The sequence below is a fragment of the Trematomus bernacchii genome, unplaced genomic scaffold, assembly GCF_902827165.1.
Source record: "Trematomus bernacchii unplaced genomic scaffold, fTreBer1.1, whole genome shotgun sequence".
In the NCBI taxonomy this organism is placed as follows: domain Eukaryota; kingdom Metazoa; phylum Chordata; class Actinopteri; order Perciformes; family Nototheniidae; genus Trematomus; species Trematomus bernacchii.
Window position 1 is genome coordinate 1 of NW_022987956.1, and position 9729 is coordinate 9729.

At 38.3% G+C, this 9729-nt stretch overlaps 1 long non-coding RNA gene across 3 annotated transcripts; it reads right to left on the bottom strand.

The window, feature by feature from the left end:
* Positions 1 to 21: 21 nt before the first annotated feature.
* On the bottom strand, positions 22 to 9518 carry LOC117470987. 3 transcript variants are annotated; one of them, XR_004554747.1, is made up of 5 exons: positions 9351 to 9518; positions 3947 to 3991; positions 3432 to 3480; positions 2651 to 2737; positions 22 to 204 (listed from the first exon to the last, which is right to left on the bottom strand). It is a non-coding gene; the product is annotated as an uncharacterized LOC117470987 (long non-coding RNA). The 3 variants fall into 3 exon arrangements; XR_004554746.1 differs by lacking the exon at positions 22 to 204 and adding an exon at positions 1182 to 1422; XR_004554748.1 differs by lacking the exon at positions 22 to 204 and adding an exon at positions 1443 to 1830.
* Between the last annotated feature and the right edge of the window lie 211 nt (positions 9519 to 9729).

The following is a 9729-nucleotide window of genomic DNA, read 5'->3' on the forward strand; positions in this document are numbered from 1 at the left end:
CCTCCATCATAATGAAGTGCTTTGAGTGCTTACGAAAATTAATGGTGGAAAGGTTCAGAAACCGCAACTTACCGTCTGAAAGAAACAGGGAAATCCATGTAGCCGTCACTCTTCATGGAAACACAGCCCGATGTTCGCACGAGAAAGTTACCGGTGCGCCAAGTAGGGAGTGGAGCGCACAGGAGACAACCGTTTCATTGCAGACTGTTATGTTGGGAATGGCATGGCATACATTATTTGAGATATATTTCAAACTCTGACTTCATTTAGGGACATTTCGGCCAGAGGTGTAGAGCTATTTGTTAAGCACCGGATTCGCAAAACAGGAGAGTCTGTGAACCAGTCTGCCCTTCATCTATGAATTCATGTTCGTGACGCTAACAGTATCTGCGCAGAGAGCTGCGTTTTTACACACACACACACACCACACACACACACACACACACACACCACACACACACACACAACACACACACACACAACACACACCACACACACACAAACACACACACACACACACACACACACACACACACACACACACACACACACACACACACACACACAAATTAATAAAGCGTGGCCTCGTTTTATTTAAATTGAGGCCATTTTCTATTAAAATTCCTCGTTTTTTTTCTTTCTCTCTATGAACCCTCCAGGGCTCCGTGGAGGTGTAAAACCTGAGCATTTTAAATCACATATAGGAAATGCTTGTAGAATCTGTAGTTGTATTTGTATTGTTGATTTAATGTGTGAACGAGGCGATATAGAGAAGTGAAGCTGTCATTAGTAGGCTGTTATTTGTTATATTCTGTTGGAGCGGTAAGCAGGCCTTTTGTTTTTGGATATTTGTGGAGTCAGGTGGTCCGTGAGTGTTTTTATTGGTTAAGTGGTCTTTGGTATGAAAAGGTTTGAGAACCACTGCTCTAGAACAAAGGCATTGCCTTCACGATAAGGTTTGTTCAGCTAGTTTCAATGTTGAATATTGATGTGATGTTGAAACTAGCAGCACTTTGCCATGAATGGAGTTATGGCAGTCTTCCTTTTTTTATTACCATGTTGTTTTTTAGTGAAGGAGACGCTGATAGCACAGCACTGTGTTTCACCTTTTTCATTTGGGTTATTCAAATCAAAATGTCATGAGGTTTATAACCAAAGACTAAATGCTTTGAATCAAAGAAACAGGTGAAACTAGTGTGTTTTCTCTACTAATAAATAATACAATAACAATAATAATATTATAATAACTAATCTCTTTCAACAAAACTTTTGGATGTCCAGAATGAACCCGGTTAGCCTGTCAAACAGCTGGATCTGAACATGAAAAGGTCTTCATCTCAACACTCTTCTTCCTCACTCAGACGCTTAAAGTACTGGAGCTTCTCCTTGACTCCACTCATGGTGAAAGGCATGGTCAAGAAACTACAGAATAAAATACAAATACAAATCTTGCAGTCAATTTCAAATTATATTGAAGAAGTATTCAGATTTTGAATACATAATTGTATTTAAAGAGACCCTCAATCAGCCTTTTAGGTCTTTGGCCTCACATTGCATATTCCTCTATTGTTTTTAATTGTGAACATTATCTCTTTATGTGCTATTAATAAAAATCTAAATCAATGAAATAGCACCAAAATATACAGATTAAAATCCAGCTTTTGAATGTAAACTGGACTTGGATTATTTAAAAAGGGAATTACAAGTTGATTAATAAATTACTTGTTATATTCCATTTCCTAATTCTTGTTTTTTTAAAGACCAAATCTTCATTTATTATCCCAGTGTGTTGACTTCACTCTGCTTTCATCAGCATGTCCAATCTGCCCACTGATAACACATAGAAACCAGATACATGTGTTTGATGAAGCTTAGTATATATATTCAACCTTTACTCTATATCAGGGGTGTCAAACTCAAGGCCCGGGGGCCAAATCCGGCCCGCGACTTCATTTCATGTGGCCCCACAAGAGCTTGCAAAGAATATAATATGTTTATTATACGGTTACATGCTACTTTACAGAAGCACGTTGCCCATAAACGACATGTCCCACAATGCATCTCAAATTTGACTTTTTCTCAGAATTTGACTTTTTTTTTGTCCAAATATGCCTTTTTTCTTAGAATTAGCCTTTTTCCTCATAAATAGATTTTTTTTTTCAAATGTCATCTCTCTTTTCAAAATGTCACAATCAATGTTTTTCCAGAATGTGGCTTTTCTTTTAAAATCATATTGTGACATTCTTACTGAAGAGACTTGCAATTATTTGCTCTAGACTTCTGCTTTCAGACGTAGTTAATTATGAAGTTATATTAATTAATGATATAGTCTTAAAGTTACAACCGGCCCTTTGAGTGCAACCATAATGCTGATGTGGCCCGTGATGAAATTGAGTTTGACACCCCTGCTCTATATGTACTTTCACCTGTTAAAGTTCAGAGTTTAACTCGTGTCATGTTTGTTTTTTATTCTATATATTTCCATAATCTAAAGAAAAATCTCATTACATTTAAATAAAAAATAAGGACTAGGCAAATAGATATAAATCAACAATGCAGGAAAAGTAAAGTAGTGTTAAATTATAGTTTTACTCTCAAGACAATCAGATCAAAAAAGGTTCTGTTGACCTTCATATACATGGACTCTTACCGTCTGAAAGCAAATTGTTCTTCCTTTAACTCCTTCTTCATGATCTCAGGTTCTAATGCAGGATAATATTCTCTCTCCTCCTTAGCCCTGCAGAGATGGAGCGTTGACAGACAGGTGGAAGGTTCAGGAGCTTACTGACTAAAACATGGTGTTACAAATGTCCTCTCATAGCAAAACATGTTTGACAAAGGAGGTCAGCTGGACTAGTGTTTCTCAAATGGGGGTGTGTGTACCCATCGGAGCACTTTGGAGTACTCTGGAGGGGCTGAGAGATTAAAGAAGAAGTTACATTACATGTTTCTTAGTTGTTTGTGATTTTTAAACTTATCAAAACCTTAAAAACATATGTATTCAATATTCCTGTTTCTAATGCAGTCATTAACACTGCTCTAGAACAAAGGCATTGCCTTCACGATAAGGTTTGTTCAGCTAGTTTCAATGTTGAAATATGATTGTGATGTTGAAACTAGCAGCCACTTGCCATGAATGGAGTTATGGCAGGCTTCCTCTTTTTATTACCATGTTGTTTTTTAGTGAAGGAGGCGCTGATAGCACAGCACTGTGTTTCACCTTTTTCATTTGGGTTATTCAAATCAAAATGTCATGAGGTTTATAACCAAAGACTAAATGCTTTGAATCAAAGAAAAGACAGGTGTTTTATTTCTCAGAAATGTAACTAACTATACTCTTTTGAACAAAACGTCTGGATGCTCCAGAATGAACCCGGTTAGTCTGTCAAACAGCTGGATCTGACATGAACATGAAAAGGTCTTCATCTCACCTCTTTTTTGACTCAGTCTCCACTCATGGTGAAAGGGATGGTCGAGGAACTACAGAATAAAATACAAATACAAACAAAAATCTTGCAGTCAAATTTAAAATTGTATTGAAGAAGTATTCAGATTCCTTTTTGAATACATAATTGTATTTAAAGAGACGCTCAATGAGCCTTTAGGTGTTTGGCCTCACATTGCATATTCTGCTATCACTTGTTTTTTTATTGTGAACATTATTTCTTTATATGCTATTAATAAAAAATATAAATCAATGAAACAGCACCAAAATATACAGATTAAAATCCAGCCTTTGAATGTATACTGGACTTGGATTATTTAAAGAGGGAATTACAAGTTGATAATAAATTACTTGTTATATTCCATTTCCTAATTCTTGTTTTTCTAAAGACCAAATCTTCATTTTGAAAGTCTTAAACTGAATGTAAAAGTATTCCTGTTTAATAAAGTAGAAAAACAACTCATTCAGGTTTCCCTGATAACAATCAGGAGAAGTGAATACCTGGAGAAGATGATAGATGTACGAACACCGACCGAGAGGAGCAGCCTGTAAGAGGAGAAGAAATAATGACAGAAGTTATTTTATTCCTACAATTCTTCCCCCTTTCTTTGTTAAAAGTAAAGAACTGGAATACAAAATGCAAGTAGAGTACTGCATTAAAATATATATTGTTACTCTGTTAAATACTCATTATGTAGAATGATTTCATTTCAGAAACTATGGTCGTGTCTCAATTCAGGGGTTGCATCCTCGAAGGGTGCATTCGTAGACCGCATACGTCACTTCCGCCGAAAGAAGGTCTGTCCCCAATGTTTTTTTAAAGACGAGACTCCTCCGAATGCAGCCTACTTCTTCCCCAATTTGAAGGATACCATCTGATGTACACTCCGCGGCCTACCATATCCCAGGGTGCAATGCGCGCAGGGAAGAGTGAGTTTTTTTTCAAATTAAATGGCTTCCGGTCTCCCCAGCAGAGTGATTTAAAAGCAGCAGCAAGCCGAAGGAATCACTATAAATGTGAGTATTAGGTTTGTTGTTTGTTTGTAGCTTTTATTTAACAGGTGAAAGCCCCTTGAGATCAAAAGATCTCTTTTTCAAGGGTGACCTGCAGGTTTTAACTTACTTTCAATTAACTAACGTCACACACGTCAAACCCAAGGGGCATTAAAACGTACATTTTCGTTAAATAATACGGATAAATATGTGACGCTAATTAGCTAGCTGGACGTATTGCACTGTTTACACTTATTTTTAATTCAATTCAGAAGTTTACTAAAGTCATACAGAGATCTTGGCTCTGTTTATAGATAAGTTATACTTTATATTACATAAATAGACCAAAGTGAAAACATTTAGACCGGTATAGCCTACAGTACGGTGGGATTTATAAAATGCTACCCTGACGTGTAGCTGCTGTTAGCTTTATTTATTTCTCTGACATGTTGCAATGTTTGACTGTTTATTAAACTTTGGGACAACATTACAACCTTTGTGTTCAGCTCATGCTGCTTTGAGGTAGGGCTAAAAGAAAAGCCTATTCTATTAAAATTAAATATTTCCACCAGATTTGATCATCTTTTATAAGGTTAAAGTTTATTTAATTTATCCTAATCCCATAATAATAAGACAATCACAAATAGACAGCAGCCTTTTGCTTGATGTTAGTTTGTGCCGTGCTGTCAAAGGGATGCACGTGTGACTGTCATTTCATCTCTTTAGTTTTTTAAAAACCAGTACAGTACATAATTTTAAATGATCCTTTAGGGATTGTTTGTCTGAAATGCTTAGAGTTCAATTTTGCAATAATACTTCTGCAACCCTTTACTATGATTAATTCACTTTTTTCTTTTTGTCTTGTTTTTCTCTGTGAATAGGATCATTCTGGAGAAATGGATCTGCTGGAGAAGGACCCCTAATCTGAAAAGTGCACAGCGGATCATCAGGACAGAGCTGCCATCCACCTGGACCCCCCGAGGTGCTGGAGAAAGCAAAACGCGATCAGGAACATCCTCCACCCAGACCTCTGCTTACTGCCGTCCTAAGACTTGTGTCTTAGTTTCAGAATATGATTTTGTATGTGTACTTTCTTTTAATAGATATGTAACGATTATAGCTTGAGTCTGTCTGATTCCCCAAACAGCTGCTTCTATTTACTTGCTGCACATATAATACAAATAAACAACTTGATAAAACACACTTTTGCTGATATTTGTTTTACTGCTGAATCTGATGATGTTAAATAGCATGATTGGTTTCCTCTGTCTCAATGATGAAAGTTATAATAATAGAAGACATGAAGTTGCAGAGAGAGGATGGATATATTCTTACCTCTACTTTGTGATTAGATGAAAATACAATATTACATTGTAATTGTTAAACACATTGTTTATTTCATTTACTGAGGTTGTAACCATTATTTCCAACATGTGTACATAAGCAGTGGAATAATAGGATATCTCTAGGTCATTAAACTGTCTTCAGTTTAATTTTATTAATACAAAAAATAGGTCATAGAAAATGTTTAATAGTGTATTTCAGCAGAGCGGGGGGTCACGGTGCTGCTGGACCTGGAGGTGCTGACCTGGGGTCAGTGGGACATCATCTGGGCAGGTTTAGGGGAAGAAGGAGAATATAAACTGTTATAATCACAGCTATTAAGATTAGAACACTAATATTGTTTAGAATCAATCTATACAACATGCTTTTGTTCATTTAAAAAACATATTGTTTTATTAGTACAGAAAAATTAAGACTTATTTGAAAGGGGACCTATCATGCAAAATGCACTTTTGTACGTCTTTTATACATGAATATGTGTCCCCGGTGTTCCAGGGAACTCACCAAGTGTCAGAAAACACAACCCTGTCTATTTTCCTCCATACCCAAATCTCTAAAAGCGGGGCTGCAACGGATCTGATAAAAACTGATCCAGAATTGAACACTGTCCTGACGTCAGGACGGTGGCGCTACGGCTATTGGGCCAACTCTCCACCTATCAGGGGAATGTGGGGTTGGGCCACGGCCGGTCATTGCCGCTCGAAAGCGCTGGAGATGCTGTAGTACATATGCCAGGCCTGTAAGTGGCGCTGTAGTCTGCCACAAAAGCAGCGAAGAAGACTTCCCGCGCATGGTTACCATGGTTACCCTTCTGTTTATTCTCCACTGTGGCTTTCTTTCTCCCTCCCCGAGGCAAGCGTTTGCTCCCGCTGCTTTAATTCAATGCAATCCCCTCCCCGTCGAGGCAAGCACTGTAATTCTCTCCGGTTAGTCCACCAGCAGATGACAAACACCCACCTCTCCGCCTCTTCCAAGGAACGAGGGGACCGTGCGGCAGAGTTTCAGTTAGGTTTTTTTTCGCCGTCAACATGTCCGTTAAAGTTGAAATCTTCCGGACAAAATTAGAAAAGTGCCGGTCAAAGGTCTTCTTTGTTATTTATTGAGCTTTAAAACAAATGAATAACGACTCTATATAATCATATAAGAATATAACACGGAGGACGGAGATCTCTTTTCTCCCCCTCTTCTGACCCAACAGCTGTTCAGAGCACGCTCCCCTCTCCTGCAGGGGGGCGTGGTCAGCTGCAGCTCACAGAATCAGCCCCCTGCAAAAACAGGGCTGGAAAGAGCAAATAGAGCGAAATGAGGCATGGCTAAAATGCATGATCTGTTTGGTATTTTGAAAAAAAAACTATATTTATATACTTTATATAGGTTTGGCCCTACAATATATTGTTCAAATATACATGTAGCATGATAGGTCCACTTTAAATATGAAATAATATGATTAAATTACATCAGCTATATATAATTGACTTGTTAACTTACTAATGTAACATTACTGCGGGCTAAAGGAACAACTTCATCTTATTTACCTGGCCATGGTCCTCTTTATTTCATCGCCGACGGTGATCTCCAAAAAATGTAAAAGTAAAAGTAAAGTTTCTGGATCCTTTTCAGCTGAGTTAGCTTGTAAGCTAATATGCTAGGAGGCTGCTGGAGCAACGCAACCGAACAGCGGGTATCACGTGACGTAAATACGAAGCGCTCCGTAGGCTAGACCGTCTCATTTCGTAGGCCGCTCGGTCCAGCCTACCCGAAGGGTGCAGCCCCTGAATTGAGACACGGCCACTGTGTATTTCACAATTTGATTATACTTAAAGACACATTAATGTGTTAACCAGAGCCCCTCCTCCAACACACACGAACGCGCACATGACCAATGAGGGCACGAGATAAGTTTGTGCACAGATGGAAGGCTGACAGGCAGGTAGGCCATCCAGTTATTTTAGCCGGGCCGGCTAAAATGATTGGCCGTGCTTTTTACAGTATTACGGCTTCCACAGATGAAATTTTTTATGGATTTTTTGTCAAAGCACTTAAGATATTCATTGCTATCGGGATGTTAAGAGCATTCCATGGAATATAACAACAAGTGTATCTCGAGCCGGTTTCTCAAATTTACCTACCCCACCTTTAATGACACATTAATGTGTTAATCATTTTTAATATAGGCTAGTAGCGGTTAGAAATACATCTAATTTCAGCTCATTCATACTGTTTTTTATTCATTTACATTTGTTATCATAATGTATTTTTTGTTGATTAATCGTGATATAATTAAAGGAGTAAAGTGGATTAAATGTTCATTAATTCCCCCTAAAATGTAGGGCAGTAGACCTATGAAGTAGCAGAAAATGAAAGTTAAATGCTTTAAAATGGTCTCCTCTCCTCTTCCCCTCCTTCCTCCCTGTCACTACCCGATCTCTCCCCCTGCCCGATCTGTACTGCCATGTGCGAGATGGTCCGCCATATTGGACAACTACATACGGCAACTCTACTAGGACACTTGACACAGTGGCTTTTGGCAAAGCAGAAAAAGAACCGGGAGAGATTATTGTTATAACAATGTGACTTCACTATTATTTAACAACTCTTTTTATTGGGTTCTTTTATTTGGGGTTAAGTACATTGTCAGAATAAGTGAGACATGGATTTAACTTATGTTAGACAGCTATCATACTGAATAAATATTTACTGTGAATGTATGCAAAAATGTATGGCATATAGCTGTCTAACAGAAGTTAAATCAATTTCTCACTTATTCTGACAATGTACTTAACCCCAAATAAAAGAACCCAATAAAAAGAGTTAAATAATAGTGAAGTCACGTTGTAATAACAATAATCTCTCTCGGTTCTTTTTCTGCTTTGCCAAAAGCCACTGTGTCAAGTGTCCTATTAGAGTTGCCGTATGTAGTTGTCCAATATGGCGGACCATCTCACACATGGCAGTACAGATCAGGCAGGGGGACAGATCGGGTAGTGACACTCATAGATATAAGTGTTTATATATATCTATGGTGACACTCCCCTCTCCTCCTCCTCTCTTCCTCTCCTCCTCCTCTTCCTCCTCCTCCTTCTCTTCCTCCCCTCTCCTTCTCCTGAATTACAGCACATTTGTGTATTTCTTAATATTTTTAAATAATCCTTGAAGAGTTTCCTGTAATCGGAAATAACACATTGCGTAAAATCTCCTTATAAAACAAAATGTCCGACAAAGATAAACAACAACTTTTATAATAACAGTACTAACTTTAATTCAGCTTCGGTTGTGGTAACAATGTACAGCAACACAAAAACATTGCGACCAACCGTCACATTAACGGTTTATAAAGCCGGTAAAAAAAAGTGTTCTAGAACAATGAGGAAGTTTGTGCTAAGCTAACTGAGTCCTAGCTAGCATGCACGGTTAAATACATTTATAAACTAGATAGCATTCGAGGTAACGTTACAGCATGAGTAGTATTACATATATACATATTTAATATGTAGTGAGACTAAATCAAAGTATTGTATTGTATGATATACGTGTATATGTCGAGGGTTTAATCCGCAGTTCAGTTTACCTTTAGTGCGCAGCAGTTATTTGCCAAAGTGAAAGTGAAACTTAACATGACTCAAAACATAACAAGGAAATGTGACACGTCAGTTGGAGGTTGGTTGTATAGAAAACACACGGATTACAGGGAGTCAGGCATTAATCAAATGTGTTTCTGAAATCATTTTTAAATTAAAACTAGTGATGTTACCAGTGGCGTTTCTATGTGTACAAAACTGGGGGGCAGAGAGAAGATGTGGGGGATGAGAGAGAGCGAGAGAGAGCGGGGGGGGAGACCAGAGAGAGGGCGGAGGAGAGCAGAGCGCCAGAGAGAGAGAGGGGATAGGAGAGAGAGAGGGGGGACAGAGAGACGGGTGGGGGGGAGAGAGAGAGGGGGGGGGGACAGA